This window comes from Bufo bufo, chromosome 4 (assembly GCF_905171765.1).
Source record: "Bufo bufo chromosome 4, aBufBuf1.1, whole genome shotgun sequence".
NCBI lineage: Eukaryota > Metazoa > Chordata > Amphibia > Anura > Bufonidae > Bufo > Bufo bufo.
The window spans coordinates 116,473,394-116,499,148 of NC_053392.1; the positions used below are offsets into that span (position 1 = coordinate 116,473,394).

At 47.5% G+C, this 25,755-nt stretch overlaps 1 protein-coding gene across 4 annotated transcripts in view; it reads right to left on the reverse strand.

Moving 5' to 3' along the window:
- Positions 1-1,537, reverse strand: part of CEP63 (centrosomal protein 63) — a 75,322-nt gene extending 73,785 nt beyond the window's left edge. For all 4 annotated transcript variants that reach the window (XM_040427689.1, XM_040427691.1, XM_040427690.1 and 1 more), the window contains exon 1: positions 1,448-1,537. The gene's annotated coding sequence lies outside the window, so the exon portion shown is untranslated. The remainder of the gene's footprint in view (positions 1-1,447) is intronic.
- Positions 1,538-25,755: the final 24,218 nt, after the last annotated feature.

Here is a 25,755-nt window from a genome sequence, read left to right on the forward strand (position 1 = left end):
ACTTAGTAATACACTAACAGGTTGCCTAGGAGACGCAGCCTGAGGCTGGATCTCCTCGGCTCCCATAGAAGGCAGGTCCCAATGCCTCTACAAGGCATCGGGCTGCCTTCTGAGACATCGAGTCCCCGCCACAGCAGCGCAGGGACTCGATGCGCTCCCTCAAACACAAACCCCTTCTTTGCCACGGTAGCGGCATAGAAGGGGTTAATCCGCAGCGTTCGCCGATACGGGGGGGACCCCCCTCGGCATTGACCCAGGGTGCCTGCGGGACATCAGGGCGTACAGGTACGCCCTGTGTCCCCCAAGAGGTTAACATAGTCAAGACAGATCCGTCTTGAACTCCATTGAAAGTCAATGGGGGACGGATTTGTTTCCTATTGTGCCAGATTGTGTCATAGAAAACGGATCCTTCCCCATTGACTTACATTGTGTGTCAGGACGGATCCGTTTGGCTCAGTTTTATCAGACGGACACCAAAATGCTGCAGCGTTTTGGTGTCCGTCTCCAAAGCGGAATGGAGACGGAACGGAGGCAAACTGATGCATTCTGAGCGGATCCTTTTCCATTCAGATGCATTAGAATGCAAACTGATCCGTTTTGGACCGCTTGTGAGAGCCCTGAACGGATCTCACAAACGGAAAGCCAAAACGCCAGTGTGAAAGTAGTCTTGGGCTGAGTTCACATCACCGTTCAGCCTTTCCGCTCTCCTACTCCGTTATAGGAGCAGGAGAACGGAAAGGACGGATTCGGCACATAACTGAGCCGAACGGAGCCTGTGGACCCCATAGACTATAATGGGGTCCGTTAGGTTTACGCTCAGAAGATGATTTTGGAGCGGAGACAAAAATCCTGCATGCACTACTTTTGTCTCCGCTCCAAAATCATCCTCTGAGCGTAAACCTAACGGACCCCATTATAGTCTATGGGGTCCGTAGGCTCTGTTATGTGCCGAATCCGTCCTTTCCGTTATCCTGCTCCTATAACGGAGCAGGAGAATGGAAAGGCTGAACGCTGATGTGAACAAAGCCTTACTCGCACCCTGGCAATACCGGTCACCTCCCCTCGCGTCTATTATCTTGCATTCGTCATGTAATAACAATTCTGGAGCACGTTATGACTCTACCTTGTGCTATTCCTATATTATTCCTACTAGACATGTATGAATGACTTGCCAGCAGTCTAAAATAAAGGTCCAGATGGGTGCTACCAGTTTGGGACGTGTCCCTGCACAGTCTAACACTATCCGATCAGTGCTGTCAGTGTCAGATGGTGCAGGGACACCCTCCAACTATAACCTAGAAACAGCATAGCTCCCATGCATTTGTATGCTGGGACTTGTAGTTCTACAGACCAAAACCTTTCCAGCTTTCTACCACATGCACTGCACTCACTTAGTTCATTGTATTTATTACAGAGGTGCAGACTCACACGGCCATACAGAACATACCTAGCACCCGCCCCCGAAAAGACTCTTCTCCCTCTGGCAGTGATGTCCCGGTAATAATCCCGACGTTCAAAATACCGGAGCAGTTTTAAAAGGAGAACAACATCTCTTTTGCACACAGTCCGCGTACATCGCCATTTTGCTGACGACCGTCTGTAGTAATATGTAAGCGGGCAGTGCGAAGGAAAATGGCGCCTACTGGGGAGACAGCCTAGTGGAGCAGAAGGGGCTCTAGTGGTTAGACTGGGGATGGCGCGCTGAGAAGGGGAGGAGCATGGGAAACTGGGAGGGGCGTAGTGTTAGACAGACTGAGCAGTGTGAGGGGTGCGGTACAGTGAGGAGCAATTAGGAGCGCCATTTACTGTATGGACAAAGGGGTGTTACTGAAACACCTGTATATGGCGTTATGTCATGTGGCTGGTTCATGGCATGCTCATTGGCACTGGCATGGGGGCTGTGTGGGGAACTACCTCATGGCACTCCCTCTGGGCGCTGAGTGAGGAAATATGACCCCTTTGTAATAGCAAGAGTGCTGTTTTACCCCTATTTGAAAATCTCGCTCAAATTCATCCAGTGTGAATATAGCCCTATGAGGCCTCACTGGCTGGAACAGGTTAACTGGCACTGCCACGAGGACAGTGTGTCATCGGTTCCGGTGTATTGTGTTCTAGTGTTGTGGCTGGCATTGTGACGGCGACACTATTATACACCGTCAGTTATTGGATATGAATGTTCCTACAAATTCTGGTTCTCTATAATTGGCTCTTAGGGTACGGTCAGGTTTCTGGAACCCTAACCCCAAAATAAGGAGTGAATCATAAAAGGAGAGAAAGTATAATGGACAGATATGACTTCTCCACTTTTCCCATATCATCACCATGACGGCCACACAGGAGATTGACCCATGACCTCTGTGGGGGCAGGAAACAGAGAAGAGGTTAAATTGCCCCCTCCCACCACCACACCTCAGTGTTCCTGTCCCCACTGTGGCCAGGGTCAGAGAAGAGTCTCCCTGTGGGCTGGCAGGGAGATGAAGATGGGAAATTGAACTTTTTCCTACACCCTTTTTTTAAAAATTATTTTGTGCTTCTCCAGGAGGGCCCGAGGACGGTCTCCTGGTTTACCTGAAGCTCAAGTCGGAGCTCCCCCAGTCCGCCGGCGGCCGCAGTCCGCCGGCGGCCGCGTGCTTATGCTGGGCTGGGGGGTATCGGGAGGGCTCGCTCTGGCTGGTCTGGAGCCTGCTCCCGGGCCGCAACTTCCTCCTCCCCGGTGGGACGGGCTGAGCAGCGGCCGGCGTGTGCGCACGCCGACGTCTGAGACGTCACTTCCGGGTCCGGTCATGTGACGCAACCCGGAAGCAGAAGGCAGAGGTGTTTGAATAAAAGGCGGGACGGCCACGGAACGCTGATCTGAGGTCTGTAAGTACCGGTACTGTGTATACTGTCCCCTACTGCCAGAGCATGTCAGGTCCCGATCTGCAAACTTCCATGGAGCTTGATGCTCCCTCTCTGCCTCCTGTAAGTATCCCTCTGTGGGTCTGCTTGTCATTTCAATTGAAGTTTTCTGCCTGGGGTTTTACTGATGCCTCTATTCCATATCTATTTAATTTCAGGCTAAAGAGGCTCAAAAAAAGCTTAAAAAACTTCCTCGCTGCATTTCTTGCGCTAAAAGACTGCCTGATGGATATGGAAAGAAGCTATGTAAAGAGTGTATTTCTGATGTGATCCGGCAGGAGCAACCCTCTCTTATGGATGGTATTAGATCCGTGGTTCAGGAGGAACTTAGGGCCGCTAGAGCCGCTCCATCGGATTACCAAGGCCAGCCCTCTCACAAACGTCCACGTTCTAAGATCATTTCCTCCTCGGAATCTGATGACGCTGATGATAAGGCTTCTACTTCCATGCAATGGGAAGATGATTCCTCTCTCTTTGAGGGAGAGATCTATGAAAGCAACAAAAAATTATATTTTTCCTCGGAGGAAATGGGTAACTTATTAAAAGCGGTCAGAGCGACAATGGGGATTGAAGAAGCCCCTAAGTCTCTATCTATTCAAGACTAAATGTTTGGGGGCCTTAGAGTGAAGAAATCCAGGGTCTTCCCCATAAACGAAAATATAAAAGAGATGATTCTGGAAGAGTGGTCAGAACCAGAGAAAAGACTTGGAATATCCAAGGAATTAAAAAATCGTTTATTGTTTGACCCTTCTCAGTCCAAACTATTCGATGAGACCCCTAAGATCGACGTGCAGGTGGCGAAAGTAAATAAAAAGACTGCCCTGCCGTTTGAGGATGCCTCTCAATTAAGGGATGCTATAGAACGTAAAGCAGATGCCCTTCTGAGAAAGTCTTGGGAGGCCTTGATGTATAATGTTAAGACCAACATTGCAGCCACGTCGGTAGTTAGGTCTATGTATTTATGGCTACAAGAGCTAGAAAATCACCTGAGAAACAAGACTTCTAGGGAAGAAATCCTACAGTCTATCCCTCTACTTAAGTCAGCTACAGGGTGAATCTATTAGATTCTGTTCTAAAGAGGCTGGACTCTCCAATGCGGCTCGCCGGGCTTTATGGATGAAGTCCTGGTCGAGTGATAGAATATCCAAACAGAAGCAGCCCCAATCTAAATCTGAAGACAAACAATGATGCCATTGTAGGGGGGAGACTGAAGGATTTCCTAGGTCCATGGGCGCTTACATCAAAAAATCCTTGGGCCTTGGATATCATTCGGTCAGGATACAAGATCGAGTTCACCTACCTTCCTCCTCCAAGATTTGTCGTAACAAGGATGCCTTCCAGATCCTCCAAACTGAATGTTTTCCAGGGAGTCCAGGACCTGGTGAAAAAGGGAGCAGTAATCCCAGTTCCCGTGTCTCAAAGAGGTCGGGGGTTCTATTCAACTCTATTTTTAGTAAAAAAGAAGGAAGGAGACTTTCAAACTATTATAAACCTGAAACAACTTTCTTTACAGAAAATTCAAAATGGAGTCTCTGAAATCAATTGCACCTCAGATAAAGCTAGGGGCATTTATGTGCTCGCTTACTTGCACGTTCCCATTCTCCCAGATCACCAGAGATACCTAAGGTTTGCGATTTCAGACCCTTTCAATCAGATTCTCCATTTTCAATTCATAGCGCTACCCTTCGGGATTTCAGCTGCACCAAGGCTATTCACCAAACTGGTGATAGAAATGATAGCTCCACTCAGACAAGAAGGGTTAAATATAGTGCCGTACCTGGACGATTTCTTAATTATAGCAGACTCAAGGGAGCTCCTGCTGTCAGACTTAGAAATATTTTTATCCCGTCTGTCAGAGCTAGGATAGATTGTGAACAAACCCAAGTCTATGTTAGTACCATCCACGAGGGTGAAATTCCTAGGTGTTATACTAGACTCCCTAACACAGTCGACTTTCCTGCCACAGATCAAGATCCAGTCTCTGGTAAGCAAGGTGAAGCACTTTCAACACCGGAAAAAATGCTCAGTGAGAGAAACGATGAGCCTTCTCGGCCTTCTAACCTCCTGTATGCCTTCAGTGGAGTGGGCGTAGGCTCACTGTCGTGTAATACAGAATTGGCTATTGTCCCAATGGAACAAGAAGCAGGCCTCTCTAGATTTCAAGCTTTGGATTCCAGGGTCAGTAAAGGTTTCTCTCTCATGGTGGACAAAGGAGAAAAATCTTTCCCAGGGGGTTCCATGGATCAAATCGCCGTCAATAACAATCTTCACGGATGCCAGCAAATCTGGATGGGGAGCGAAAGTCGACAAAGCTTACTTCCAGGGAACTTGGAAGCATCACATATCTGTCCAATCCTCAAATTTCAGGGAACTGTACGCGGTAAGGGAGGCTCTACTTTCAGCCAGACAGCTGATAAGAAGGCAGCATGTGAAGGTCCTATCGGACAACACGATCGTGGTCTCCTACCTGAAACAACAGGGAGGTACTCGATCAAGGAGACTCCAGAATATCACAGAGGAAATTTTCTCCTTTGCAGAAAAAGAGCTAAGATCCATCTCAGCAATGCACCTGAAGGGGTCCCAAAATCTAGAAGCGGACTTTTTAAGCCGAAAAAAGATAGACCACACCCAGAGATGGGGACTTCCTACAATAGACCTTTTTGCAACAAAAAAAGAATACGAAATTACAAACATTCTGCTCCCTGAATGCGGGAGACCATCCTTGGAGAATAGATGCCTTCTCTCTGAAATGGTGTTGGGATCTAGCATAATCATTCCCTCCAATGCCTCTCATCCCGAGGGTCATTCAGAAGATACTGGAAGGGAGAACCACAGTGATATTGATCACCCCGTTCTGGCCCAAGAGGAGTTGGTTTGCTCCGCTCCTGAGACTGGCAATAGACGACCCGGTGAGACTCCCACTCAGAGGGGACTTCCTATACCAAGGTCCTTTACTACATCCTCATCCGGAATTCCTGAAACTCTCGGCCTGGATCCTGAGGTCTCATCTTAAAGTCTCAGGGCCTGTCGGACAAAGTCATAGCCACTTTGAGATGCTCCAGGAAAAAGGTGACATCTGCGATATATTTGAAAATCTGGAAAAGGTTCTGCTTATGGTCAGGTGAAAAGAATCCAAACCTTAAAGGGCCTAACATTCAAAAGATTCTGGATTATCTACAAAATGGGCTTGAACTAGGTCTCTCTCCATCTACCTTAAAAGTTCAGATTTCCGCATTAAGCGCCCTCTTTGATACCAACCTGGCAGACCATAGATGAATTAAGCGGTTTATAAGAAGGTGCCCAGAGGGGCGTTATGTTCCCCTTTGTGTGCCCAGTAACGCCCCTCTTACAGTGCCCAAAACGCTTTCCTCCACAATCCCTAACCGCCCACAGCGTCTCATCCCTCTCCTCCCCGACGGCCGAGCGAAGTCTCGCGCGAGCATCGGACGTCACTGGGCTCGGCGCATGCCCAGTGACGACGATGAAGCTCTTGCCCTCAGTCTCCAGCAAATCGCACTGGCGCAGCCCTCAGTGGGTACTGCATCTGCGCAAGACTTCGCTCGGCCGTCAGGGAGGGGAAGGAGAGGGATGAGACGCTGTGGGCGGTTAGGGATTGTGGAGGAAAGCGTTTTGGGCACTGTAAGAGGGGCGTTACTGGGCACACAAAGGGGAACATAACGCCCCTCTGGGCACCTTCAGGGTTTTATAAAAGTCGTTTTTCTCCAAAACTGCTGGTAGGATTACAATAAAAAACAGCACAGCCGATTCAAGGTAGGCTGTGGAGCATGACTGCTTTAAAATCTGAATTTGTGTTATACGAGGTGACAGAATCCCTTTAAATATTTAGATGCCACTAAAGATTTTAGGAAGTCTGACAGCCTGCTTGTCCAGTTTGCTGGGAAAAATAAGGGATCCAAGGTCTCAAAATCCTGCATTGCAAGATGGATAAAAGACACCATTACCCTATGCTATAGGAATCAAAATCTGGATCCTCCATCCAATATTCGGGCACATTCTACCAGAGCTGTCTCCACTACTTTTGCTGAAAGAGCAGGGGCTTGACTGGACGATATATGCAGGGCTGCCTCCTGGTCTAGCATTCACACATTTGTGAGACATTACCGCTTGGATTTATCTGGAACCTCTGGCCTCACCTTTGGTCGGAAGGTTCTTCAGGCGGTTGCCCCCCCCCCCCCCCCCCCCCAATAAGAAGTAATTTTATAACTATAACTCATCTGTGGCCGTCATGGTGATGATATGGGAAAACCAGAATTAGACTTACCGGTAATTCAGTTTCCATGAAATCACCATGACGGCCCGTATATTCACTCCCCTTTTTATGAAGTTTCACCTTTTATTTCTCCTGGTATGAAGTAATACTAGTAAATACTAATAATTTTGTTCTGGCACTTGATATCTTTGAAACACTGAGGTGTTTATTCACTCCTGGTTTTGGCTTCCAAAAACAGATCAGTAAACCTGACTGTCTGGCCATACCCTAAAGGTGCCGATGAATCCTCAACAAACGAGTGAAATGTTCATTTGTTTGGATTTGGCCTCGTTCACACGCTGTTGCCCGACTGTTCCGTGCATTGGGGGCCGCAATTCGCAGCCCCCAATGCACTGGCCACATCCATGCGGCTGCCGCAGACGACTCCGTAGTGCTTCCATGGGGTTATGTGCCACCATTCTGTACCTACCGGATTGCGGACATATTCAAGTAAATGGATCCGCATCCGTGATATGGTGTGCACACGGCTGGTGCCCGTGTACTGTGGACCAGCTGTTTGCAGGCCGCAATACAGGCTCAGCCGTGTAGCTGGCCAGCTAAGACCTGTCCTAGGTTGCTAATATAGCTTATATGTTTATACAGCTAGACCTTCCAATAGCCTTAATACAGTTCCTATGTTTGTGTGTTAAAGACAAAAGCAGAGTTATTTACTGTGACTTCATGTTTGGGTGTCATATAACTGTTAGATATTGTGTTCACAGAAGCAGAAAAGATCATATGCCTTTCAAGATTCATTATATAATGTAAGGTAAGCTCAATGACACAATAGAAAGCATAGAGTTAAAACGGTTGTTACTGAGCGGGAGGTAAGACCAATCACAGCCAGCCTCACACTGAGAAACATCTGAAGTCGATTTGCATAAAACTTTGTTAGAATACTGTATAGAGCGAGCGCGCTGTACAGTATTAGAATGTATTGGCTCCTATGAGCCAAAGTTATTTGCAAAGTCTCGCGGGACTTCAGGTAATAACTTCAGAAATTAATTTCTACTGTTAAAAACCTTTTACCAAACTCTGTTTCGGTTCCAACTGTAATTTACTTTTTTGTTATTATTTTGAAGGTCATTTTTGAGCCTACGAAATCCAATTTTTTGTCTTTAATTCTGAACATTCATGGATTTTTTACGTCCAATTAAATGTCAGCATTGCTAATTTCTTATGTTGGCCTGCCACCTGCTGGCCAAAATAAGAGTTGCAGTTTAAATGTCCTAGGTCTCTTTAGCGGACTCTTCATTGGCCACAGAGGATGCCGGTAAGAAGCTTGGCAGTGCGAGCTTCCGGGTTTTTCACCCTTTAGATGCCGTCATCTCACTTGATCACAGCATCTAAAGGCTTTAATTACTGCGATCGGCATTATTGCCAGTTGTGGTAATTAGCTGCCAGGTCGGTCCTTTTTGAAACAGCAGAGAGCCGCCGGCAATGACACCCGCTGCACGTGCGAGCGGGCGCCATGTTTGCTTATCGCTCCAGCGCCGTACATGTACAACACTGGTAGTGAAGGGGTTAAGCAACACTCCTTCCATGTAGCTGTGGATTACTAAATCAAAGCTTAGGCGCCACAATATAATAGTAGGTACACTCGTATATCCGAGCATATCGTGCCCATTTTTTATATAATTTTATTTTGCAGAGATCCCCTTTGAAACAGACTTTAATGAGAGTAGACTGCAGGAGAAGAGACGTGCCCCTACATGGAGGGCACATACCACTCTGCAGATTACTAGAATGACTTTGCCATTGTGCATTAAAGTGCTGACATAACCGGATTCACCCAGCTCAGCAGTAAGCGGGGCTCGGCGTGCTCATATCCACAGCTGTTACTGCTGCTAAGCTGCTGGGTAAGTACAAGGCGCTTACACTAGCCCGGCTCTTTCTGTTAATTCCCACAGTGTAACTGATAATGTCACTTTTCATGGCTTGCCAAGAGATACTGAAACTTTTAGTATTCATATCTGAGGAGTGCATGATTTAGCTGGCAATCACTACTCCTTCATCAGGCTCATCGACGCTTAGATCAGCAACAATACATACGATTACATGTAATGACAAATGTATTTGGAAAGTATTTTAACCCGCTGCGCTAACAGTACAGAGGAAATGACTGAAGAATATTAAATTGCTGGTCGGTGTCCAATATGCAAGGAATACGTCTCGTGTTCTCGGTGGTATGATCAGCGCTTCCTCACTTTCATCTTTTGCTTGTGCAGTTGCAGGACAAAGTAAGTGAACCCTGAATTTCTGCATTGATTACTGATAAAATGCATGCTGATTGTTATCTAAGTCACCATTATAGACAAGCACAATCTAATATACTAATAAGGCCTCTTGCACACTACCGTATGTATTTTGCAGTCGGCAAAAAACGAATCCGCAAAAAATACGGATGACATCTGTGTGAATTCCGTATTTTGCGGAACAGAACATCTGACCCTTCATAGAACAGTCCTATCCTTGTCCGTAATGCGGACAATAATAGGACATGTTCTATCTTTTTTTCGGAACGGACATACGGAAACGGAATGCACACGGAGTAACTTCCGTTTTTTTTTGCGGACTCATTGAAGTGAATGGTTCCACATATGGTCTGCAATAAAACGGAACGGACACGGAAAGAAAATACGTTCATGTGCAAGAGACCTAACACAAAGATTTGTGAGTGCACATGTTAGGCCTCATGCACGCGACCGTTGTGTGTTTTGCGGTCCTCAAATTGTGGATCCACAAAACACGGATGGCATCCGTGTGCGTTCTGCAATTTGCGGTCCGCATCCAAGCCGCAAAAAATGCGGACCAAAACAATGGTCGTGTACATGAGGCCTTAGGCTGAGTTCACACTTCAGTTATTTGATCAGTTATTTCCATCAGTGATTGTGAGCCAAAACCAGGTGTGGGTCAAACACACAGAACAGGGGCAGATCTTTCCAATATATCTAATCTCTGAGTAGAGTTCACAATTGGTTTTGGTTCACAATACTCTAAGGGCTCATGCACATGACTGTATGTAGTTTGCAGTCCGTAAAAAACGGATCCTCAAAAAATACAGCTGCATTCCGTATTTTGTGGAATGGAACAGCTGGACCCTAATAGAACAGTACTATCCTTGTCCGTGATGCGGACAATAATAGGACATGTTCTATTTTTTTGCTGAACGAACATACGGAAACGGAATGCACACGGAGTAACTTGAACGGCAATTCATCCCCCCCCCCTCCCGAGCTGCTCAGAGGTGGGGGTGGCGGCGGGGCATTGTGGAAGTGCTCATCTCCATAGTCATCTGTATTGCTGTCCTCAGGACAGCGATACAGAAGGCTGTGCGGAGGAGCAGGGGAGAGGGCGGCGCGGTGACGTCATTGCGCAGCCTGAGCCGTACAGCGCGGGACACAGGCCGGAAGAGGCCTGCATCGCATCGCTGCCAAGGAGGTAAGTATAAGTGTTTATTATTATTTTTTTATATACAGGGAGTGCAGAATTATTAGGCAAGTTGTATTTTTGAGGATTAATTTTATTATTGAACAACAACCATGTTCTCAATGAACCCAAAAAACTCATTAATATCAAAGCTGAATATTTTTGGAAGTAGTTTTTAGTTTGTTTTTAGTTTTAGCTATTTTAGGGGGATATATGTGTGTGCAGGTGACTATTACTGTGCATAATTATTAGGCAACTTAACAAAAAACAAATATATACCCATTTTAATTATTTATTTTTACCAGTAAAACCAATATAACATCTCAACATTCACAAATATACATTTCTGACATTCAAAATCAAAACAAAAACAAATCAGTGACCAATATAGCCACCTTTCTTTGCAAGGACACTCAAAAGCCTGCCATCCATGGATTCTGTCAGCGTTTTGATCTGTTCACCATCAACATTGCGTGCAGCAGCAACCACAGCCTCCCAGACACTGTTCAGAGATGTGTACTGTTTTCCCTCCTTGTAAATCTCACATTTGATGATGGACCACAGGTTCTCAATGGGGTTCAGATCAGGTGAACAAGGAGGCCATGTCATTAGATTTTCTTCTTTTATACCCTTTCTTGCCAGCCATGCTGTGGAGTACTTGGACGCGTGTGATGGAGCATTGTCCTGCATGAAAACCATGTTTTTCTTGAAGGATGCAGACTTCTTCCTGTACCACTGCTTGAAGAAGGTGTCTTCCAGAAACTGGCAGTAGGACTGGGAGTTGAGCTTGACTCCATCCTCAACCCGAAAAGGCCCCACAAGCTCATCTTTGATGATACCAGCCCAAACCAGTACTCCACCTCCACCTTGCTGGCGTCTGAGTCGGACTGGAGCTCTCTGCCCTTTACCAATCCAGCCACGGGCCCATCCATCTGGCCCATCAAGACTCACTCTCATTTCATCAGTCCATAAAACCTTAGAAAAATCAGTCTTGACGTTTCAGCTTGTGTGTCTTGTTCAGTGGTGGTCGTCTTTCAGCCTTTCTTACCTTGGCCATGTCTCTGAGTATTGCACACCTTGTGCTTTTGGGCACTCCAGTGATGTTGCAGCTCTGAAATATGGCCAAACTGGTGGCAAGTGGTATCTTGGCAGCTGCACGCTTGACTTTTCTCAGTTCATGGGCAGTTATTTTGCGCCTTGGTTTTTCCACACGCTTCTTGCGACCCTGTTGACTATTTTGAATGAAACGCTTGATTGCTCGATGATCACGCTTCAGAAGCTTTGCAATTTTAAGAGTGCTGCATCCCTCTGCAAGATATCTCACTATTTTTGACTTTTCTGAGCCTGTCAAGTCCTTCTTTTGACCCATTTTGCCAAAGGAAAGGAAGTTGCCTAATAATTATGCACACCTAATATAGGGCCTTGATGTCATTAGACCACACCCCTTCTCATTACAGAGATGCACATCACCTAATATGCTTAATTGGTAGTAGGCTTTCGAGCCTATACAGCTTGGAGTAAGACAACATACATAAAGAGGATGATGTGGTCAAAATACTCATTTGCCTAATAATTCTGCACGCAGTGTATACAATACTTTTACTGGCACATTGGGGGGCTGTTATTACTGGCACATAATGGGGGGGGGCTGTTATTACTGGCACATAATGGGGGGGCTGTTATTACTGGCACACAATGGGGGGGCTGTTATTAATGGCACATAATGGGGGGCTGTTATTACTGGCATATAATGGGGGGGCTGTTATTACTGGCACATAATGGGGGCGCTGTTATTACTGGCACATAATGGGGGGGCTGTTATTACTGGCACATAATGGGGGGGGCTGTTATTACTGGCACATTGGGGGGGCTGTTATTACTGGCACATAATGGGGGGGCTGTTATTACTGGCACATAATGGGGGGGCTGTTATTACTGGCACATAATGGGGGGGCTGTTATTACTGGCACATGATTGGGGAGAGTGCTTTTATTGCTGGCACATGTTTGGGGGCACTATAGGGGCATCTACTGAGGCCACAAAGAAGGGGTATTTTATATGGGGGCTCTGTATAGTAGAATTTTATACTGGGACACATGGTTGGTACTATGGGGAAGGGGGGAAGGGGGGAGAGGAGTACTATAGGGTCATCTACGGGGGGCACTAAGAAGGGGTATTTTATACTTGCAAATTATGGGGGACACTGAGGGCATCAACTGGGGCATTTTATACTGGTACATTATGGGGGGCACTAGGAGGAAGGGGGAGAGGAGCACTATGGAGGCATTTACTGGGGGCACTATATAGGGGTATTTTATACTGGCACATTATGGGGACATTACAAGGGGGTATTTTTTGCACTGTCACATTATAAGGAGAATTATTTCTACTGGGGGGGCTTTATTACTCCCCCATGGTATGACCCCCTAGTAGCAGCACCAGCCTCTCCCTGCTCTGCTATTCCTCTGCCCCTTCTCCAAATCCTTGTTATGAAATCTTTCTCATTAGGATAAAGCACAACATCAGCTCCGCCGAGCCCCCGGCCAAAGTGTTGAAGTGGTTTCCGAGATCCCCAAGGGCCAAGCTAATTGTAAGTTTTCATGTGAAATATGTTTGTTATACACATATAGCACACACTGTGCCACACAATATACAGTATACCTCTACACTGTGTAGTCTGTTCTATAAGCACCATTGTTTTGTGGCGGCGGACAGAAAATAATCTGGAAGTGCCCCTCCCAAGACCAGGCTCTGGATCCGCCACTGGATCTGTCCGCACTGCAAATATAATAGAACATGTTCTATTTTTCTGCGCTGTGGAGGCAAAGAGAGAAACCCCACAGAAAACACTCCGTAGTGCTTCCGTGGGGTTCCATGTCTCCGTTCCGCACCGACCATCCGGATTGCAGACCCATTCAAGTGAAAACTAAACTAAAATGGAGGAGGAGGGGGGGGGGGCCCAAGTTTGGTAGACAGCCCCGGGCCTATCATGCACTTAATCCGCCCCTGCCTCCAACCTTCTAGCCATCTTCTCTCCCGACACAGCTGCCCCTTCCCCATTGAGGTGCAGCCCGTCCCTACGATAGAGCCTGTAGCCGATAGAGAAGTCGGCCCAGTTCTCCAGGAACTCAAAACCTCCTTCCTACACCAGTTCTTGAGCCACTTGTTTAACTCCCTAATCTCCCGCTGCCTTTCTTGTGTGGCTCGTGGTACAGGCAGTATTTCGGAATATACTACCTTTTGAGGTCCTTTCCCTAAGCTTTTGACCTAAATCCCGAAAATCTTTTTTAAGGGCGCTCCACTTACCTCTAACTTTGTCATTGGTTCCGATATGGACCATGACCGCTGGATCTTCTCCAGCCCCTCCCAGTAATCTTTGAACCCGATCCGCGATGTGTCAAACTCAAGCGCCAGGAAGACAACACACCGTTCGACGTCCCAGTCTTTGTGACAGATCGCCCTATCTGTACCCCTAATAATTGAGTCTCCCACTACCAGCACCTGTCTGGCTTGCCCTGCTCGCCTGGTCCCCTGCTTACTGGAGCCGACATTCCCCTGACTGGCAGAGGAAGTGTCCGGCTGCAGCAGTGCTCTCTCTGAACTGACATCCCCCTCATCTGCCAACCTTGCAAACTTGTTGGGGTGTGTCCGATCAGGGCTAGCCTCCCTGGCACTCTTCCCTCTACCCCGCTTTCTAACTGTTACACAGCTAGCTACCTCACTTTCCTCAGCCTCCTTGCTACCACCCTCGCCCCGCATTTACCCCAAAGAGTGCTTGCTCAGTGAGCAGCAAACTCTTTTCCAAATTGTCCACGCCTCTCAGTGTTGAAACTCGCCCGTTTAGATACTCGATGTGCGATTTCAAACAGGCAATTTGCTCACATTTTGAACAAATATATGCATCCTCAAACAGCTGTTCCAGGACTGCATACATAAGACAAGATGTGCACTAGACTGCGCTGTCAATAATGGAGCACATACTAAATGGGGATTACGCAAGAAAGAGGAAAATACAATATAGTGCAGTGATAAGAATCTAACTCACTGTAGTCCCCTCCTAAAGTCCCTGAATCTCAAGTCACGTAATCTAAAGTAACACACTTAATACAAACATACACACTTGAAATCAAACACGTGAATGCTCACAAACTCGCGTTACAAATCACTGGTCAGACCACACATGGAGTACCGTATACAGTTCTGGGCTCCTGTGAACAAGGCAGACATAGCAGAGCTGGAGAGGGTTCAGAGAAAGGCAACTAAAGTAATTACGGGAATGAGGGAATTACAGTACCCTGAAAGATTATCAAAATTATGGTTATTCACTTTAGAAAAAAGACGACTGAGGGTAGATCTAATTACTATGTATAAATATATCAGGGGTCAGTACAGAGATCTCTCCCATCATCTATTTATCCCCAGGACTGTGACTGTGACAAAGGGACATCCTCTGCGCCTCGAGGAAAGAAGGTTTGTACACAAACATAGAAGAGGGTTCTTTACGGTAAGAGCAGTGAGACTATGGAACTCTCTCTGCCTGAGGAGGTGGTGATGGTGAGTTCACTAAAAGAGTTCAAGAGAGGCCTGGATGTATTTCTGGAGTGTAATAATATTACAGGCTATAGCTAGTAGAGAGGGGTCGTTGATCCAGGGAGTTATCTGATTGCCTGATTGGAGTCGGGAAGGAATTTTTTATTCCCCTAAAGTGGGGAAAATTGGCTTCTACCTCACAGTTTTCTTTTTACCTTCCTCTGAATCAACTTGCAGGATAACAGGCCGAACTGGATGGACAAATGTCTTTTTTCGGCCTTATATACTATGTTACTATGTAATATGTTTTCGTAAACCTTAGAATTTATTGCTCCCTCAATGATGACAAAGCAGACCAAAACCATGATGCTCCCTCCACCATGCTTTACAGTTTGGATGAGGTTTGGTGTGCGCTGTTCCTTACTTGCTAAACATAGATTGTGAACTTGTGCTAAAAACATCCACTTTTGTCTCATTTGTCCTTAGAACATTTTTCAGAACCAGGTGGTCTCGGGCAAACTTGAGACGGACCAGAATGTTTTCTATATAAGGCAGCTGTGGCTTCCTTCCTGGAGTTTTATCATGAATACTTTCTTCTTCAGTGTTTTTCTAATAGTGGACGGATGAGCAGAGGTTTGTAGACTCTTCTGTAGGTCTTTTGCAGTTAGTGTTGGGTTCTTTCTCGCCTCTTTCGGATTGCCTGTTGTGATCTTTGAGTGATCTAAACAGCACACCTTCAACAAATGGAGTAGCAACAGTCCTGGATTTGTAGATATTCTGCCAACCATGTATTGACGTCTTTAGAAATGCATTTCTACCATTTCAGCTTCATGCATCTCTATAGCATGTCATCTAAGATCTTCTGAAAGTTATGTGCATTGAGACATAGTTCACCTTTTGTCCATTAGCTCTTGGAGAAGTCAGGTCAGCTTATTTTTCTTGTGGTATTTAGTTAGAGATTGCTTTTATTGATGAGGGCATGGCCACACGTTCATGTTTCTTTATGTAGTTTTTTAAACCAAAACCAGGAGTGGTTAGTGGTACTTTCTCTCCTTTTATGATCTTACTCCTGATTTTGATTTCAAAAACTGCATAAAAAGACCTGAACGTGTGGCTGTACCCTAATTGTGATTTAGCAGTTAGACCACATTTTATTAGTAATCAATGCAGAATCCTGGTGGTTCTCTTATGTTTTATTGCAATTGTATGTCCATAAGTATATATACCTGCCATAGCTAAAATGTAATATACAGTTGTGTGTTCCACTCAACAACATTTGTAGAATTAACATTTAAAATATAGCTAGCCTCCCGCCGCAATGGCCAAGATCAGAGAGGATGCCAATTTCAGTCATTTAACCCCTTAGATGACATGGTTGGTAGCAACAGCAGCATATAAGCTGACAAGCCCATTAACTTATTGCATTGCAATCACAGGGTGGGTATGGTTGCTATGGCATCTTAGAGCGCCTAACAATTTCCCCCTCCCCAAGGCTGCCATCTTAGCGCTCCTCTGGCAGGGCTTAATAAGATGCTTGTCTATATTTCTGAACAGGTATACAAAAAACAATTCAGTTACTGCAGCACTCACCTCCAGTTTTTTAAAGGAGTCACGGACTGTACTGGTCTAGATGCAGCCAGGTGAGCAATCCAGGAATAGCAAAAAAACGGCCAGCTTCTTTTCCTTAACCACCTCAGCTCCCCTAGCTTAAACACCCTTAATGACCAGATCACTTTTTACAATTCTGCACTACTCTACTTTCACGGTTTATTGCTCGGTCATGCAACTTACCACCCAAATGAATTTTACCTCCTTTTCTTCTCACTAATAGAGCTTTCATTTGGTGGTATTTTATTGCTGCTGACATTTTAAATTTTTTTTTGTTATTAATCGAAATTTACCGATTTTTTTTTTTTTTTGCAAAAAAATTACATTTTTCACTTTCAGTTGTAAATTTTTTTAAATAAAACTACATTTTTCTCTAAATGTATTGTTCTACATGTCTGATAAAAAAAATTTTGGGTAAAAAAAAATGTTTTGGGTAAAAGTTATAGCGTTTACAAACTATGGTACAAAAAATTTTTGTCACAAGTTAGCGGAAAATGATGATTTATTTATTTTTTCCTTACAAAGTCTCAAATTCCACTAACTTGTGACAAAAAATAAAAACATCCATGAACTCACTATGCCCATCACGAAATACCTTGGGGTGTCTTCTTTCCAAAATGGGGTCACTTGTGGGGTAGTTATACTGCCCTGGCATTTTAGGGGACCTAATGCGTGAGAAGTAGTTTGAAATCAAAATGTGTAAAAAATGCCCTGTGAAATCCTAAAGGTGCTCTTTGGAATGTGGGCCCCTTTGCCCACCTAGGCTGCAAAAAAGTTTCACACATGTGGTATCGCCATACTCAGGAGAAGTTGGGCAATGTGTTTTGGGGTGTCTTTTTACATATACCCATGCTGGGTGAGAGAAATATCTCTCTAAAAGACAACTTTCCCCATTTTTTTTTATACAAAGTTGGCATTTGACCGAGATATTTATCTCACCCAGCATGGGTATATGTAAAAATACACCCCAAAACACATTGCCCAACTTCTCCTGAGTACGGCGATACCACATCTGTGACACTTTTTTGCAGCCTAGATGCGCAAAGGGGCCCAAATTCCTTTTAGGAGGGCATTTATAGACATTTGGATCCCAGACTTCTTCTCACGCTTTAGGGCCCCTAAAATGCCAGAAGACACCCCAAGGTATTCAATGAGGGGCATGGCGACTTCATAGAAGATTTTTATTTTTTGGCACAAGTTAGCGGAAATTTATTATTTTTTCTCACAAAGTCTCCCTTTCCGCTAACTTGGGACAAAAAGTTCAAACTTTCATGGACTCAATATGCCCCTCAGCGAATACCTTGGGGTGTCTTCTTTCCGAAATGGTGTCACATGTGGGGTATTTATACTGCCCTGGCATTTTTGGGGCCCTAAAGCGTGAGAAGAAGTCTGGAATATAAATGTCTAAAAAAATTTACGCATTTGGATTCCGTGAGGGGTATGGTGAGTTCATGTGAGATTTTATTTTTTGTCACAAGTTAGTGGAATATGAGACTTTGTAAGAAAAAAAAAATATATATATCAATTTCCGCTAACTTGTGCCAAAAAAATGTCTGAATGGAGCCTTACAGGGGGAGTCTATATGGGATCACCCCCCGTCATTGATCACCCCCCCTGTAAGGCTCCATTCAGACGTCCGTATGTGTTTTGCGGATCCGCAAAACACATACGACGTCTGAATGGAGCCTTACAGGGGGGTGATCAATGACGGGGGGGGTGATCAATGACGGGGGGGTGATCACCCCATATAGACTCCCTGATCACCCCCCTGTCATTGATCACCCCCCTGTAAGGCTCCATTCAGAGGTCCGTATGTGTTTTGCGGATCCGATCCGTGAATCCGTAAAACACATACGGACGTCTGAATGGAGCCTTACAGGGGGGTGATCAATGACAGGGGGGTGATCAGGGAGTCTATATGGGGTGATCACCCCCCTGTCATTGATCACCCCCCTGTAAGGCTCCATTCAGACGTCCGTATGTGTTTTGCGGATACGATCCGTGGATCCGTAAAACAAATACGGACGTCTGAATGGAGCCTTACAGGGGGGTGATCAGGGAGTCTATATGGGGTAATCACCCCCCTGTCATTGATCACCCCCCTGTAAGGCTCCATTCAGACGTCCGCATGTGTTTTGCGGATCCGATCCGTGGATCCGTAAAACACATACGGACGGACGTCTGAATGGAGCCTTACAGGGGGGTGATCAATGACAGGGGGATGATCAGGGAGTCTATATAGGGTGATCAGGGGTTAATAAGGGGTTAATAAGTGACAGGGGGGGTGTAGTGTGGTGCTTGGTGCTACTTATTACAGAGCTGCCTGTGTCCTCTGGTGGTCGATCCAAGCAAAAGGGACCACCAGAGGACCAGGTAGCAGGTATATTAGACGCTGTTATCAAAACAGCGTCTAATATTCCTGCTAGGGGTTAAAAAAATCGCATCTACAGCCTGCCAGCGAACGATCGCCGCTGGCAGGCTGTAGATCCACTCGCTTACCTGCAGTTCCTGTGAACGCGCACGCCTGTGTGCACGCGTTCACAGGAAATATCGCGTCTCGCGAGATGACGCGTATATGCGTCCAGGAGGAATGAATCGACCGCCGCCAGGACGCAATCCTGCGTTAGTAGGTCGGGAAGCAGTTAAAAACCAATGCTTTATTCTTTCACATATTCAATTAAAATCCATGTGTACAAACTGAGAAACTGTAGCACAATGTGACGCGTTTCGGGCCACTTGCGTTTGCCCCCATTTATCCAGAACAGGTATAATACACTATAATTCTCCACATTTTATGTATAGGATGCTTTACATTATATTGTCTCTGTTGAATTAAAGGGAATGTGTCATCAGAAAATAACCTACTGTTTAACCCCTTCAACCACCGTGACGTACCAGTATGTCACAGTAGTTAAGGGAATATATGGCACGGGCAGCTGCAATGAGCCTGCTCAATACGCGGCAGGTGCTGGCTGTATCATACAGCCAACACCCAGCTGCAATGGTAGGGAATGGCGACCCCGCCGAACCTCATCATTTAGCCCCTCAGTTGCCACAATCAAGACCGATCGCGGTACCTGTGAGGTAAGACAGAGGGATGCGGCTCCCTCTGCCTTCTGATCGGAGCCCCCACAGTGAAATCGCTACTGAAAACTTTGAGGCCTCCCATAGTAAGTTCCCTGCTGCTCTATGCATGAGGCACAGTTCAGCAGGGACACTAACATTCCTATTCACCGTAATAGATCAAAAGATCCCATGTTCTAGCCCACTAAGGGGGCTAATAGTTCAGTCTGTGGCAGATCAGTCTTGTTCTAGTGTCCGTAGGAGGCAGACCTGACCTGCTTTTTGTGCAGGTCATCCTGCTACTTTTTTATTTTTTTTTCAATTATTTTTTCTTCTCTTCTCTGCAGGTTCCGGCCTGCGGCAGGGGTGGCTCCATCGTGTTCCACTTTAGTTGCCCCCCTGCGGGCGCGTACTCAGGTGCCTAGCAGCCACCCAGTCCCCAAATCTGCTTCCGCAGTGGAATTCCGGCAGTCCCTCGGTTCCCGTGTTGAGTCCGCCGAGGGGGTGGTTACTGCCGCGCCTGAAGATGTCTGAGGGTGAGTATGTTAGATTAGGGTCTCCCACCCTCCTTCCCGGGCCTGGGCGCGTTCCCCCCTCTCCTCCCTTCCCGGATACCTAATACAGCTCTCATTGCTGTATGGGTAAATGCCTTGCCTCTGATAGTGCCTTGCCTCTGATACAGTAGGTTGTGGATTCAGGCCTCAGCAGAAACTTTTATCTCTCAGCTGTATCCTGGCCCCAGAAGCCCCCTGGCCTTCCGTTTTTCACTCTCTGGGGGTCGCTTCTTAAGTTCTCTCCCCCACCTGGCCCCCGTTCGTCGCGGCAGCTCTGGGGCACTTCCACGATCGCGGCCGTTCGTCCTCGGCCACGCTCCACTAATTTAGGCCCCGGCTTTTCGGGCCTACTAGGCCGCAACTCCCCGCCCACTTTCTGTCCTTCCCGGGCTTACTCCGTCACCTCCCCTCCAGGGGGGAGCCTGGGAGGGGTCTCTCCTGCCTGCCAATCCAGCCCCAGGTTCCCTGCTCTCTCTCAGAGGGGCGGTTCTTCCTCCGGCTGTCGGCTCCTGCTCTCTCCGGTCGCCATCTTCTGCTATCCTGCTTGGGGCGCGCTGCACAGCTCCTGGGGTCTGGTAGGCAGCCTCTGGCTGAATTACTCCGCAGACTCTTTTCCCTCCCTCCCCTCGCGATTGCTGCATTCTCCTGCAGCCCTGCCACCTGCTCTATAGCTGCTGCAGCACCTCTTGGGGAACGTGATATCCGGGGACAGATAGGACAGCCCTGCTGCTCTATGAGGCCCACCTCTCCCAGCCTCCCTATCGGATCGCCACGTATTTCACATGCGTCCGTTGTCTACGGAGGTTTCCATGTGGTCGCCTTATCCCCCTCCCACCCTTTTGTGTGTAGGTCCCCCCCTGAATGGGCTCCCTCCATGTCAAGCCATGGGATCCTTGCCTGACTCGCCCAATCCCTGGCGGAGTCGCTAGAGCACTGCCTACAAATTGCGGTCTCCTCTTCCCCCCCCCAGGGTCCTCCCTACAGATGGGTAACGCTCACGCTCAGGTACAGGGTCACGCAAGGAGTAGCCCACGGACCCTCCTCGGGTGGTCTCAACTAGCTTCCACCCCTCCTCGGCATCCTCGGGTCGCCCCAGGACAGGCCTGAGGCTGGTGACGAAGCCTTCTCTGTCAGTTGCCTCTGGGGACACCTCTGCACCGATTCCCTCGGAACAGAGCATCAGGCGGTCTTCCACCATGCAGAATCCCTCTGTGTGGTCAAGTCAAACGTGCATGGTGGTACCTACCCTACCCAGGTTTGGTACCCCTCTAGTGGACTTTCGGATGGCGCTCTCCTGCCTGCACAGGTAATTACCGCACAGGTAAGGCAGCGGTCTCCGTGCTTAACAACTGGCACACCTACGCAGTGTCTCTGGTACGTACGCCCTCGTAGGCTGTACACGACAGACCTTCCTGGTTCCCCTATCCAGGGGCTATGTTCTGGGCATGCTGATGATTCAGGCAGACGCCACTTGTAGGGTTGGCAACCCTTCTCGGCCTCTAAAGGTTCTTTTGTAGTGCCTGTACCAGAGAATACAGGCCGGCTTCTATACCGTGGGGATTACATCTGTCTGTTTCCAGCCGCCTTGTTACTTTCATAGGTAGAGTTCCTGACTGGCTCTATGGTGTTCCATGCGGCACTATTTCCCCCCACCGGGCGAGATATACAGGCCGCCTTCAATTGCCGTAGCAATTGCAACTGTCTGTTTCCAGCCACCTTGCTCCCTTCACGGGTAGAGTACCTACACCATCTCCTGATGCTGTATCCAGTATCCCTGGCGGGCTCTATTGTGTTCTGTGCGGCACTATTTCTCCCTTTCCGGCGAGATATAGAGGCCACTCTCAATTGCTGTAGCAATTGCTTCTGTTTGGTTCTAGTGGGCACCAGGCTGCCACCTTGGTCCCTTCACGGCTGTTGCCGTTGCTCCTGTCTGGCCTTATGGTGTACCTTGCGGCACTATTTCTAGATATTGAGGCCACCTTTTATTGCCGTGGCCACTGCACCTACCTCATCATAGTGTGCACCAAACAGCCATCTTACTCCATTCTTAGGTAGAGTTCCTGCACCGTCTCTGATGCTGCAGCCGTTACACCTGTCTGGCTCTATGGTGTACTATGCGGCCCTGTTTCCCTCTTTTCTGGTGGAATAGAGGGCCTCCTTCAGTTGCCATTGCACTTACTTAATTGTGGTGTGCACCTGTCATTCTTTGTGGTACCGTGCGGCCCTATTTTCCCCTTCCCAAGCGGAATATAGGTACCATTGCTACGGGGCAGCCGTTGCACTTCTCTGGTCCTAGGGTGCACCATGAGGCCACATCGCTCTATTCTTAAATCTAGTACCTCTACCATCTCCAGATGCTGTACCATTGCACCTCTCTGGTCGTGTCTCTACACTACACAGCCGTATTTCTACCTTACAGGTTGAGGACCTGCTCTCTCCAAATGCGGTCGCATTCCCGGATGCTGTGGCTTTGTTTCCACCCTCCTTAGAGTGCAACATGCAGCCACTTTACCTCGGTTTTAGGCGTGTATTTTTAGTACCCACGTGCTGGGCCCTATGGTGCAATCTGTGGCCCATACAGTTTCTGTATTACTGGGTTCTTCCTTCCCTGGGCTCTAATCTGTGCTGCGGATGTTGGTTACTTCCCTTTTTGGTTCTTCCATACATCTGCCACTCCGTTACTGTCGTGCTCCTTGTACTTCTCAAGGCACTGTCCACAACGGCCATCCTGGTTCAGCATGTACATGGTAACCATATATGTCAGGGGTGGGCCAGCCCAACCCCCTCCTCCACCTTGTCGGTCTATTGCCCAGTATAGGGCTGATCTGTTCTGATCTGATGGGTGGTCCACATACAACCACGCTCCAACCACCATGGCCAGGTGGTTGTTGGCTTTTGTGCTAGGGTTGCTCTTGCCATCCCTATCAAATACTACTGTCTGCTGCACTCCGCGTTCCCCATGTTATAAAGGAGTACCCGCATTGTTTTCTATTACAGGGCGGACCATTCCTGGTGGAGTACAGTGATCTCCACTGGATCTTCTCTTTGTTGGGGTACGTAGCTTGGTGTGCACCGGCCGCTGCAGCAGTTTTTGGCCATCACTGTATGTCCTCCGCCACACGGAATCCTTCTGGGGTCAGCGACATTATCCTCGCTGGACGTCCTCCCTGATGAGTTAGGGACAGAGCCACTGAGCGCCACACACCTGCCTGGTAGGTGAATTTTCTGCTGATTGCTCTGGCATTGGACTGGGTTCCGTAGTTCCTTCTGGGTCCGTGTGTTCCCTTATATTCTCTGCTTAGTTGTACTATCTAACAGAGGGCAGTCCCCTGGGACCTTAGTATTGTCTGCGCCCGTCTGGTACTCTCTCCCCCTGGGAGTCTTCTGTATGTCGGTCGCAGCTGGTTTCTACATTTCGTGTAGTCTCTCCCGTTTCTTTTATGGCGACTTCACCATTCCTTATGCATATGGGTGTCTGTTGTTTTAGTGGTACAACCCAAGCCGCTGTACTTGCCCTCCCCGGGACAATGTATGCAGATTGCTAGCCACTGTTCTTGAATGGCTAGTTGTCCATGGCCAATTCCTTCCCATATGATGGTTCCTTTTTGGATTCCTTGTCCCCGTTCATTTGACCACACGGATTCTGTATGATAATCGTTGTTTGGGAGGGGCCTGGGTTGATTGTTCCCCTTGCGGGTTCCAATAGCCTTGTGGACCTCTTGGGATTTGTGTCTATCTTCCCATCCTCCCACATCAAGTACCTGGTGTTGAGTGGTTTAGTGCTACGGTCTGCATTTCCACCTATGGTCTCCTTCGGGAGGGACTTCCTCCTGTTTGTAGAACCTTCCTCCTTAGTCTGTTGGGAGTGCTCTCCTTCTCCTCCCATGTCCCTCAGTCCAGTGTGTCCCTGCTGAGTTTTCCTGGGCCTACATCTCCCTGACACTTCATTTGGCCGGAGTTTCTCCGGCCTTGCGCTTCTCAGCGATATTTTGTTTTCAGAGGCTCGTTCCTCGTCTCCTGGTTTTGGGATGCAGGGTTTATCTTATCCTTTCTTTTTTCTGGCCTTTACTTACAACCCCCTCCCTTTCCAAGGGTTGGCGGTTTCCCTTAGCGCCTTTGGGGTTTTCACCTTTCAATAGGACGCTTCACTTCATCACCTGCTTCGCGGTGGGGGGAGTCCTGTTCCCTTCATATGTGAGCCTTGCTATGGCTTCCCTCACTCCAGTGTGCCCCTGCTGAGATTTCCTGGTCCTGCATCTGGTCCCCTTTTTCCCCTGATACTTCATTTGGCCGGAGTTTCTCCGGTCTTGCGCTTCTCAGCGGTATTTTGTTTTCAGAGGCTCGTTCCTCATCCCCTAGTTTGGGGATGCAGGTCTTATCTTTTCTCTTTTTCTGGTTTTTACTTACAACCCCCTCCCCTTCCAAGGGTTGGTGGTTTCCCTTAGCACCTTTGGGATTTTTTCCTTTCAATAGGGCGCTTAACTTCTTCATCTGCTTTGTGGTTAGGGGAGACCTGCTCCCTTCACATGTGAGCCTTGCTATGGCTTCCCTCACTCGTTTGGCCTTCAGTGATTCCATGTTCCCTTGCTCCCCTGGCCCGTCAGGGGTTGGCCTCAGGGTGTTTGTGCTTTCACCTGAGACTATTAGAATGTTAGGTAGCTCCGATACGCGGTGCTGTCCTACTTTCTCTCCAGCCTTCGGCTGAGCTCGGTGTTCCCCTTTGCCTTCTTCTTGCATTTGGGTCGTTCTCCCAGGCATTTGTCCTGGGGTGCTGGCAGTCGTCACTGTGGCTTCCTTGGGGTTTCTCCCTGGTTATGTGGCTTCCTGCCTATTCCATCCTTTTCTCCTGTTGGGTCACATGGTTCTTCCGCACCTGTATGCCCAACAGGTGGCATGGCTGTTCTTTTCTCACCCTCGGGGACTGCTTTGGGACGTCCCATGGTGCTGTATCCCCCAATGCCATGCACGAGAAAATTAGATTTTTTGTACTCACCGTAAAATCCTTTTCTCGTAGTAGGCATTGGGAGACACAGATCCCACCCTATGTTTTTTACTTCCGCTTCTCCGGGCTGGTCTCTTGATCTTTCCCGGTACGGGAGTTGTTGGTTCCTTGCCTTTCTTCTCTCTCCTACTGCTTTTGGCACAAACTGATCTGCCTAGTGTCTGTGGAGAGGGTATAGCCCAACGGGGAGGAGTCAACACTTTTTTATGTCTAGTGTCGCCTCCTAGTGGTAGTTGGACATATACCCATGGTGCTGTGTCCCCCAATGCCTACTACGAGAAAAGGATTTTACGGTGAGTACAAAAAATCCAATTTTTATTTATAAAAAAAATCCAAATTTACCCAAAAATTTTTTTAAATTTTTTTTTTTAAATTACTGTGCTGTGAACAGCGTAATGGAA